This window comes from Alexandromys fortis, unplaced genomic scaffold, assembly GCF_014885135.2.
Source record: "Alexandromys fortis isolate MF-2015 unplaced genomic scaffold, M_Fortis_MF-2015_v1.1 scaffold_4, whole genome shotgun sequence".
NCBI lineage: Eukaryota > Metazoa > Chordata > Mammalia > Rodentia > Cricetidae > Alexandromys > Alexandromys fortis.
In genome coordinates, this window is record NW_026067944.1 from 865,250 (window position 1) to 876,763 (window position 11,514).

Here is an 11,514-nt window from a genome sequence, read left to right on the forward strand (position 1 = left end):
ATTTCACATCTTGTACCCTAATCCCACTTATTTCTCAGTCCCTTCATATCTACCCCTCAACCACCTCCCGCCCTCCCCGCCACAGCATACCCCACAAAAGAAATTTTAAATGACTCAGCAGTTAAGAGCACTGACTGCTCTTCCAGAGAACCAGGGTTCAATTCCCAGCACCAATATGGCAGCTCACAACTGTCTATGACTCCAGGGTCCATCACTAATACAGAGACATACATACAGTCAAAAACCCCCAATAATTTTTTTTAATATTTATTATGAATACAATATTCTGTTTGCATATATGCCTGCTAGAAGAGGACACCAGACCTCATTACAGATGGTTGTGAGCCACCATGTGGTTGCTGGGAATCGAACTCGGGTCCTTTGGAAGAGCACGCAATGCTCTTAACCGCTGAGCCATCTCTCCAGCCCCCCCCCCAATAATTTTTTTAATAAATTAAAAACAAAACAAAAAGATCACTTTATTCCTGCCTCTCCTGCCCATCCAACACCTCTTCACTCATCTGAGTGACATTAGGAACATGTACCACACAGTTCACCCTTCTGTCCACTCGGTTTTACTTGCAATGTTCATTGCAATGAGTTGCTTGGTCTGATTCAAAGCCTCTGGCTTCTGGTACTTCATTAATTCTGGACTCCTTTCAGATATCCTGTCGTTGCCCCTAGATATGGAGATCCTACAGCTGTGGTTCCACAGGACCAGTTCCTTCACACACTGACAAGTCATAGATGGGTAGATATTGGGCTGGACCAACTCAAAGTCCTGGATGTGGATCTGGGTGGTAGCTGATCCAGTCCAGGCCACTGAGATCACCACCCTCTCAAAAGGGCAGAGTCAGCTCTTCTAGGTCCCTGCCATAGGGGCCAGCTCTCCCAGGGGCAGTGAAGGGCGAGTGCTAGCTCAGCTGGGCCCTAGGATTTCAACAAGCATGGTTCCTATAGAACTCTGTGGTAGCATGGGCCATAAACAACACAAATAAGCATAGACCCCAGGTACAGCAGGACCATGGACTCAGACATGGCCCACAGCAGCAGATCAGGCCCAGACATTACCACGGCTCCTGTGATAGCACAGGCCACCCAGATCAGTACGGCACTGGCAGCAATATGGCCCTCAGACACCAACATGGTCTCAGGTGGCTGCCTGGACTCCAGGAATCTGCTCAGCCCTTGATGGTAACAGGAGCCACAGACATCAACTCATAACCTGGCTGTTATAGGGCCATGGAACCAGACATGGCCTCACAGACCACTCAGATCGGCCTGGCCCCAATGGCCTGCCTTAACTTTCTAAGAGCTAGAATTATAGGCCTGTGCCACTCCACAAGAATATGGTTTCAACACAGCGAATCAATGGAAACAAGTCTTCAACTTGTGCCAGTACTGGACAGATGGGAAGCAGCAGCAGAAGCAGGAAAATAGGAAAAACAAGAACATCTTCATCATTCCTTACCTCAGACAACCCACAAATGATGTGGGAATTCATTGGTCAATAAAGAAACTGCCTTGGCCCATCTGATAAGGCAGAATTTGGATAGGTGGAGTAAACAGAACAGAATGCTGGAAGGAAGAGGAAGTGAGGCAATAGCCACACCTCTCCTCTCTGAGGCAGAGGAGATGAAGCTCCGACCCAGGATGGACGTAGGCTAGAATCTTCCTGGTAAGCTCACCTCACGGTGCTACACACATTAATAGAAATGGGCCAAGCAGTGTTTATATGAATACAGTTTGTGTGTTGTTATTTTGGGGCATAAGCTAGCCAGGCGGCTGGGAGCTGGGTGGCAGGAACGCAGCCCACAGCTCCCACTACACACAAAAGTAATTTCAGGCTGATCAAAGACCTAAATGTAAAATTATCAAACTTTTTTGAAAAAAAAAAAAAAAGAGAGAAAATCTTGGCTATTCTAATCGAAGTTTAGGCAGGAAGATCTTTAATATTCCATTCACTAAGTCCACAAGAAAGACTGGTTCAAAAATCTTCAGAACAGTTAAATGTACCATAACCAAAATCTGAAAACCCCAAAGTACCTGAGAAACAACCCATAAGTCATGGGAGACAAAAGTGACATGTCACTACAGTAGAAACTACCCAGTAAACCAAAGAACATGCAGGGATAAAGAACAAGGATGAAGCTCATAACCATGCTAAGCAGCAGAAGCTATACACAACACATTGTAAGAGTCTACTTTTCATGAAATTATATAAAAATCAAGTTTTATAGTGACAGAAAGCAGATCAGTTATAGTCAAGGGTTAAATATCAAGGAGGAAATGATTTAATCTAAGGGGTGATGGAAATGTTATCTTGAATGTGGTGCTGATTTCCATAAGAGTCTGTTAAAACACACCAAATTTAATCTTTAAGAAATCCAACTTTAAAAAGCAAAATTTTACCATATAATTTATAATCTGATAAAGGTATTAAACAAATAAACTAAAACTGATAGGTTCTAACAGCCAAAAAAACAATAATTAAACCAAAAAGGCAAGGTAAAGAACAGGATGGAACATTGTGCAGGTAAGTGAAGAAGCAGCACACAGAGCCATGTTTATGTACATAATATATGTAGGACTGCAGAAGAAAACAGTTATTATTTCTGGAAAAACAAACTATGAGACCAGTGCTGAGAAAAGCTTACTTTTCATTACACAGCTACTTTAATGTTTTATTACATTTATACAAGATAGGTCAGCAGGATTTGATACCAAGTCTAAGGCCTGACCTCACTTTGATCTCCAGAACCCACATGGTAGAATTGATTTCCCTGACCTCCATTCACATACTCTTACAGGCACACACACACACATTCATATATGTACTAAAAAAACAAGTAGATTAAAAAATAAATGAATAAGTGAATGAAAAAGAGTAGGAGCTGAAGCGATCATAGTTAAGAGCACTAGCTGTCCTTCCAAAGGATCAACCCAGGTTTCCAGCACCCCCAGGGAAGCTCACAACCATCTATAACTCCAGTTGCAGAATCTGATGCCACCCTATAGGCTCCAAATGCAGTGGTGCACAGACGTGCACAAGCAAAACACCTATCCATATAACATAAAATAAAAATTTTAAGCTGGACGTTATATTCATGCTTTTTAATCTCAGCACCCAGATCAAAGCCAGTTTAGCCTACATAACAAGGTCCAAGTCAGAAATGGATATGCTCCTCCAGAGGATCCAGGTTCGATTTCCAGCACCCACAACTATAACCTCAATTCCAGTAGATCAAACAAGCAAGTACATGGTATACATACATTCAGATATGCAAAGCATTCATACATACAAAGTTAAAACAAATAATTTTAAAAATAAAACTTAAAACTTCCCTAAAAATATAAAATATATCTAGTCTTTTAATCGTTTCAAAATATACAAAATTAATGAAGTTAGAAGCCACTTACCTTAATGAAATGGAAATGCTGTTTTACCTTTTCAAGTTTCTTGATGATGCCTCTAAGGGATGTTTCTAATTACTTCTGTATATTTGGAAACCTTTAAAAAAGAGAGAGAGAGAGCTCTGTAGCTAAAGCAAAACAAGTTACTGAGAATACATAATTCAAAAAAAATAGAAGTCTATTGTTATTAAAAATTGCCAAGCTGGGAAGTAGTGGCACATGTCTTTAATCCCAGCACTTGAGAGGCAGAGACAGGCAGATATCTGTAAATTTCAGGCCACCCTGATCCACAAAGCTAGTTCCAGACAGACAGGGCTACACAGTGAAACCCTGTCAATAAATAAATAAATAACAAACCAGAAAGACAGGCTACACAGTGAAACCCTGCCAATAAATAAATAAATAAATAAACAAACAAACAAACAAACAAGCAAGCAAGCAAGCAATCCGGCCAGTCAGCCAGCCAAAACAGGCTGGAGAGATAGCTCAGCAGTTAAGTGCTTGTTGTTCTTACAGAGAACCAAGACTCAGCTCCTAACATCTACATAGTGCTTCATAACTATATGAAATTTTAGCTACAGAAAAATCATCCTCTTCTGGCCTGAGACACATGGTCCATATACATTCATGCAGGCAAAACATCCATGCATAAAATAAAAATAAATCCTAAAAAAAGTAGGTTAAGCAAACATAGCCTATAAATACCAGTCTACAGATGATTCTTCGATATATGTAGAACGTTCCAGAACTAGAAGTGGTTATTATCTCAAACTGTAGTAAGTTATACTTAAGAAACAAACAAACAACAAAAAGAACTGCTACCTTCTGCCTCAATCTCTACGTCCAGGTGTATTTTTCCTTCCCAGCTGATGAATGTGTTACTTAAATATTATGGACAGAATACACTTCAACAACCCAAAGCCCTATCTATCTTACTTTCACTGGTCAGTAAAATGTTACTGAAAATGATGCACACAGAACATGAATATATCTACCTGTCTGGGTTTGCACTCTTAAACCTTTTCTATCACAGTGAGAATAGCTCCTGTAGGAATCTGCTGCCTCTGCCTAGGCCTCAGAATGAACAAGGACAAAACTGAGTTAATCTACAAGTGAGGCCAAGTCCAACCCATAAGGAAAAGTAAAGCCCACATATACCTGCATGTTAATTACAGCAGCCACAGATATTCTAAACTGAGTTCTACCAAAGTTTCTTTTTTCTTTTTCTTTTTTTTCTTTGAGAAAAAAAAAGGGTTTCTCTGTAGCTTTGGTGACTGTCCTGGAATTAGCTCTTGCAGACCAGGCTGGCCTCAAACTCACAGTTTGCCTCTGCTTCCTGAGTGCTGAGATTAAAGGCGTGCGCCGCCACCACCACCACCACCCCCCCCCCCCCCCCCCCCCCCCCCCCCCCCCCCCCCCCCCCCCCCCCCCCCCAGCCTGCGGGCCCCCCCCCCCCCCCCCCCCCCCCCCCCCCCCCCCCCCCCGGCTCTACCAACGTTTCTTAAACAACAAAAATTGACCAGTACACATGAAAATTTAGTAAATATTGAACATCAAAGGAATAACTTGAAAACCAGGGAAAGAGCATACATGATTTCCTTTAACATGTGTGCATTAAGAAACTTAATTCTGCTAGGCTGTTATGGTACACGCCTTTAATCCCAGTATTCAGGAGCCAGAGGCAAGCAGATCTCTAAGTTTAAAGCCAGCCTGGTCTACAGAATGAATTCCAGGACACTCAAGGCTGCAAAGAGAAAAGCTGTCTCGAAAACACAACAACAATAACAAAAAAAATTAATTTTTAGGCTAAGCATGTTGGCACACACCTTTAATCCCAAAACTTGGAAGGCAGAAGTAATCAGATCTCCTTGAGTTCCAAGCCAGCCTGGTCTACATAATAGTTCCAGATCAATCAGGGATAGTAAGAAAAGAAAAAAGAGAATTGAAAAGAAAAGAAAAAGAACTATTTAAAAAACAATCCAGCTGTGTATGATGACACACATCTTTAATCCCAGTACTTGGCAGGCAGTGGCAGGCAGAGTTCAAGGTCAGTCAGGACCACACAGAGGAAACCTGTCTCAAATAATAATAATAGTAATAATAATAATAAATTATTGGGATGGGGTTTCAAGACAGTGTTTCTTTCTTTTTCCCACAGGGAAAGATTCCAATTTATTGATACATCATTGTCACAAATAAGCCCAGTACGGTCAGAAACACTGAGCAGTTAAAGTGCGAATGCAGAGAGACCTGGCAACAGGAGGGAGGACTCCAGCTCATCTCCTCCAAGTCCCCAGCCTGAAAAGGTATTTCTACTACCCAGAGCTGGGTAATCCAATTTATAGTGCTCTGAGCTAAGGAACACAAACTCATACTAGTGGATTGTGTGCAGAGCAAGGAACAGGAAAGTCAAAATATCCTTTCCTCATAGACATTGCTAGACATAGAAATACCAAAAGTAATTTTTCCAACTTCCTGGATGTGCTATCTATTAAGGAATGAGACAGACAGATCTCCTTGAGTTTGAGGCCAGCCTGGGCTACAGAACAACTTCCAGGGCAGCTAGGGATGTCTACTACTTCCCAGGGACTCAGAACTGATGTAGTAGACACTTTCTTACACCCTTAGGAACACTAAATTTCTGACTAGGAAAAACTCATTTACCTTCTTTGCTAGCTCCCAAAAGCAGAGCCAGTATCCCCTGTGAACACTGGGGAGAAAGAAGCTGTAAGAGAATTTGGCAGCATTTAAAAAGCATTAATGACGGGAGGCAGTCACAGCTGTATTTGAGAGTTCAAGGCCAGCTTCCTCTATATATTGAGTTCCAGGTCAACCAAGGCTACTTAATGAGATACTGTCTCAAAAAACAAAACAAGCATTAATGAATATCAAGATTAATTATAAATATAATTAATTATAATTATCTTGAGGCATTTTAGGCGTCCATTATGCCTGGGAATTAAAAATAACCTGGTTAAAGAATTCATGCAATTTGAACAAGCTGAGTGAACTATGGCATCAAGTCCAGTTCACCCCAGTTGTTTCTATTTCCAAATTAAAAAGAAAATCAGACTGATTTTTGAGACCAAAAGAAACACTAAAGGTCATCTAGTTATCCTAGTGTCATACAGCACTGAACTCAAAAGGACCAGGATCAACTGCATCTTTCAGGAACCTGAGAATTCCTGGCCTCACTTTGTCCTCGGGAAATCCAAATAAGGAGACACTAGAAGGAGCCTGCAGTATGCTTCCCTGGCAGCCAAGAGTCAAGGCTTGGAGTGAACTCTCAAGTAGGGAGATAAGGGGTGACATCTTCCTGCTCTGTCCTACAAGCATACAGGTGTGATTCTGTGATAAACAGAAGAGCAGGGAGGGCTCGGTGGGAGAGGCACAGTCCTCCCACGTGGGAAGCCGCTCATAGGCAGGCTGATGGCTGGAACACTAGACAAGATTCAAAGTTTGAGAACTGTTATGAGCTAAGGGTAGACTTGGGAAAATCTTGAAGGGATACTCACAGTTGGATAGTTTTCTGACTTAGCCAAATACTTCTATAACTGAACAGCAGAGGAGATTCCATTATTGAGACCTCTATGCCTGACACACTAGGCAAAAACAAAATAACAACAAAAACAACTACCCTGTGATGTCCTCAAACCATTCAGATGGGTCAGGAAATACTTGGCAGTTATAAAGTTTGTTCTGTTTTGTTTGTCTTTTGAGACTGTGTATCCCTGACTGGCCTGGAACTCACTTTGTAGATCAGGCTGGTCTCATACTTGGGGATCTGCCTGCCTCTGCCTCAGCTTCCTGAGTGCTGGGATTAAAGGTGTGTACCACACCCAGCTCCTAATGGTTCTTAACACTGCCAGCTGCAGTTCTTCTTTCCTTGTACTGAGGGGTTTCCCAAAAGTCAATTCCCTATCTGGAGGTTTCACTCCCTATTTCAATCCCAGGACCATTACCCAGGTAGGCTTTCCCACTGACTGAGTGTACTCAGTCTCCTCGCCCTATTCTGGTCCTACTTTGGCTTTTGTTTTCCTTTCTACCTCTCTTTCCAGCTACCTGAATTATTGTGACATGTAACAAGACAGACAGAAATTCTGACTGGTTCTTAGGGTAATCAGTATCTGATGGTGACCATTAAATTATTAGTGGTATGTCTGGAGCTAATAACCCTTTTAATCTGTAGTTTCTTTCTCTCGTGTTCAGTTCACTGGGAGAGACTTGTCTCATCTTTGCAGCCTGTTTTCACCCCCTCACTCTCATTTTTTCCTGGTGTGGAGCTGTGCACCTGTGCACGCTCACAGAGGCCAGAGGGACATGTTGGGTATCCTCTATTCCTCTGTCACTCCCCACTTTGTTCCTTTGAGGCAGGGTCTCTTTCTCTCTCTTTCTCTCCCTCTCTTAGTTAGAATGGCAGCTACAAAGTCCCAGCAGTTATCCTGTCTTCAGCCCTTCAGTTCTGGGGTCACAGTTGTGTGCAGGACTAGGTCCAGCTTTTGTTTGGGTACTGGGATCCAAATGGCAGTCTTCACGCTTGTGCAGCAAACACTCTTAATCACCAAGCCATCTCTTTAACTCTGGTGCTGGGACTGAACCTTGTGCACATCAGACAATCACTCCAACACTACCCACATCCAGGACCCCTCCTTTTTTTGCACTCTAACCTTGCTGCCCTCCTCTTACTGTGTGGGAAAAATGAAGCAGCACAAAGCCTTAGTTTCTATGTCAGGCTGATTCTGGCTGTCTTCTGCCATTGACTTAATATGCAAGTGCAGATGATTTGCTTGCCTGTCTGGACTACATAGATGATCTCTCTGAGACATCTTTCAGATCAGGCCACATTGGAAAAAAATTAATCATTTCATTAGAAGAGATTCTAACTTCAAGACATGTTTCTATATCTCTTTGAAACAGCTAAAAAGAGGTTCCTATGTACTATATATTTTACTATTTAAAGAAAGCAAGTGTTATCTGTGGAGAAATAGAACCTGGCAGCCCCTACACTGGACTAATAAAAGCAAATCCTTGTAATAAGCAGAGAAACAGACCACAAATGAGACCTGGCAGTGTCAAAAAGGGTCTATAAATTAAATATTCAAAGACTAGAACAATGTTTGTCAAAACAATCCTGTACAAAAAAGAACTTCTGGAGCCATCACAGTCCCTGACTTCAAACTCTACTACAGAGCTTCAGAACTGAAAACAGCCTGGCATAAGAACAGACAGGAGGACAAATAGAAGACACGGATGTCAATCCACACATCTTCGAACACCTGATTTTTGATAAAGAAGCAAAAAATATCAAATGGAAAAAAGAAAGCATATTTAACAAGTGATACTGGCATAACATGTAGAAAAATGAAAACAGACCCATATCTATCACCATGCACAAAACTCAAGTCCAAATGGATCAAAGACCGCAACATAAAGCCAGCCACATTGAACCTTACAGAAGAAAAAGTGGGAAGCACACTTGAACGCATTGGCACAGGGAACCACTTCCTAAATATAACCCCAAGCTGCACAGACACTGAGAGAAACAATTAATAAATGGGACCTCCTAAAACTGAAAAGCTTCTGTAAAGCAAAAGACACAGTCAACAAGACAAAACCACAGCCTACAGAATGGGAAAAGATCTTCACTAACCCCACATCAGACGAGGTCTGATCTCCAAAATATACAAAGAACTCAAGAAATTGGACACCAAAAGAATACATAATCCAATAACAAAATGGAGTACAGACCTAAACAAAGAACTCTCAACAGAGGAATCTAAAATGGCTGAAAGACACTTAAGGAAATGTTCAACATCCTTAGTCATCAGAGAAATGCAAATCAAAACAACTCTGAGATTCCATCTTACACCTGTAAAAATGGCCAAGATCAAAAACACTGATGACAACTTATGCTAGAGAGATTGTGGGGAAAAGGGAACACCCCTGCATTGCTGGTGGGAATACAAGCTGGTACAACCCCTTTGGATGTCAGTGTGGTGATGTCTCAGAAAATTAGTAAAGAACCCTCCTCAAGACCTAGTAATACCACTTTTGGGTATATATCCAAAGGATGCTCAATCGTGCCACAAAGACATGTGCTCAACTATGCTCATAGCAGCATTGTTTGTCATAGCCAGAACCTGGAAACAACCCAAATGCCCCTCAATCGAAGAATAGATTAAAAAAAAAAAAGTGGTACATTTACACAATGGAGTACTACACAGCAGAAAAAAATAACGACAGCTTGAATTTTGTAGGAAAATGGGTGGAGCTAGAAAACATTATTTTGAGTGAAGTAACCCAGAAACCCAGACACAGAAAGACAATTATCACATGTACTCACTCATAGGTGTTTTTTAAACATAAAGCAAAGAAAGCCAGACTACAAACCACAATCCCAGAGAACTTAGACAACAAAGCAGACACTAATGGAGACTTACATAGATCTAATCTACATGGGAAGTAGAAAGTAAAAAAAGACAAGATCTCCTGAGTAAATTGGAAGCATGGGAACCTTGGTGAAGGGTGAAAAGGGGGGCGGGGGGGGGGAAGAGGCAGAGAGGGGAGCAGAGAAAAATGTAGAGCTCAATAAATACCAATTTAAAAAAAAAAAGTGTGTATCACCGTTGCCCAACTGTCCTGGTAGGTAGACCAGGCTGGCCTTGAACTCAAAGAGATAGACCTGGAGTGCTGGTAGTGTGCCTCCACACCCTACAAAAAATTTTTATTATGTTTATTTGTATACGTGCACAGACATTTACACATGCCTGCCACAGTACACATGTGGTGATTAAAGGTTAGCTTATGGGAGTAGATCTTTCCTTCCATCATGTTGTTTCCTAGGCTCAAACAGGCTAGAGGTATGCCAGGCAAGAACCACCTCAGAAGTTCTATTTTGTTTTCCGAGCCTGGATCTTTCTATGTAACATTGACTGAACTTTGTTGTGTAAACTCAGCTGGCTTTGAATTCAATACTCAAGGCTATAAGGCTAAAGAGATCGCTCTGAGGTTAAAAGTACTTACTCTACCAGAGTGTTCAGCTGGAACTTCCAGCTACTCCTGCTTGATTCAGAAAATCCCATCTCTCCAAACCCCACCCTCTCAGAAAATCTCCAAAGAAATGGCTACAAAAAGCCCAGTTCTGCATTCTTGGCTCCTCCCATGAAAGCCCCACCTAAAGCGTACCATACTTGGTGTGTTTCCTGATAAATCCTAATGTTAGTTTCTGTTCTTCTCTTTCACAAGCTCTCACTCTGCAGTCATCTCTGTGTAACGTTCCAATTAACTCCCATAATTTAAGGTAATTTAAGTTCCCTCATGTTAAAAAAAATGCCTAGCAGGGGCTGGCTAGATGGCTCAGCAAGTAGAGATATTTGTCACAAGTCTGGGTACCTGAAACCCACATAAAAGTGGAAGAAACTGACTCCATACCTACATACACATGCACACACCTCCAATAACAAAAAAAAAAAAAACGTGGGCCACATGGATGCTAGGCAAACACTACCACTAAGCTGCACTGACAGAACTCTGATATAATGTCAGTTTAAACAATTATCAGCCAATTCATGATACCATGCCCTTTCTCCACCCATTCATGAGTGATGTGGGATTCACCTCGGTATCCTGTGAACACTATTGGTTAATAAAGAAATTGTCTTGAGCCTGCTCAGGGCAGAATAGAAGTAGGTGGGGAAAACTAAACTGAATACTGGGAGCAGAGCAGAGTCTGACCTCACTTCCTCTTCCTCCCAGAATTCTATTCTGTTTACTCCTCCCACCTATGCTTTAACCTATCAGGGCCAGCCAAGCAGTTTCTTTATTGCTCAATGACCTTCCTCCATCATTTCCCCTTTTTCTGTTTAAACAAAAAAAAAGGAAGGCTTTAACTTAACATAGCAAAATTACATATAACAAAATAGTTATCAAGTAAAAATTACAATAATCTATATCATAACTAAAGAAAACTATAACTATAACTAACTATTCTTCAACTCCTTCAAAGACTCCAGAAGGATATAATATTACCTAAGCAAACAAGAAATCAGCAACTTTCAAACTCTAGAAATGACAGAGACATCTCGCTGCCTGGACAGTCAC

General features: G+C 41.5%; 1 protein-coding gene across 7 annotated transcripts in view; it reads right to left on the bottom strand.

Moving 5' to 3' along the window:
- Positions 1 to 11,514, bottom strand: part of Esco1 (establishment of sister chromatid cohesion N-acetyltransferase 1) — a 90,384-nt gene that overhangs the window by 67,172 nt on the left and 11,698 nt on the right. For all 7 annotated transcript variants that reach the window (XR_007592951.1, XM_050148830.1, XM_050148826.1 and 4 more), the window contains one exon: positions 3,421 to 3,511. The gene's annotated coding sequence lies outside the window, so the exon portion shown is untranslated. The remainder of the gene's footprint in view (positions 1 to 3,420; positions 3,512 to 11,514) is intronic.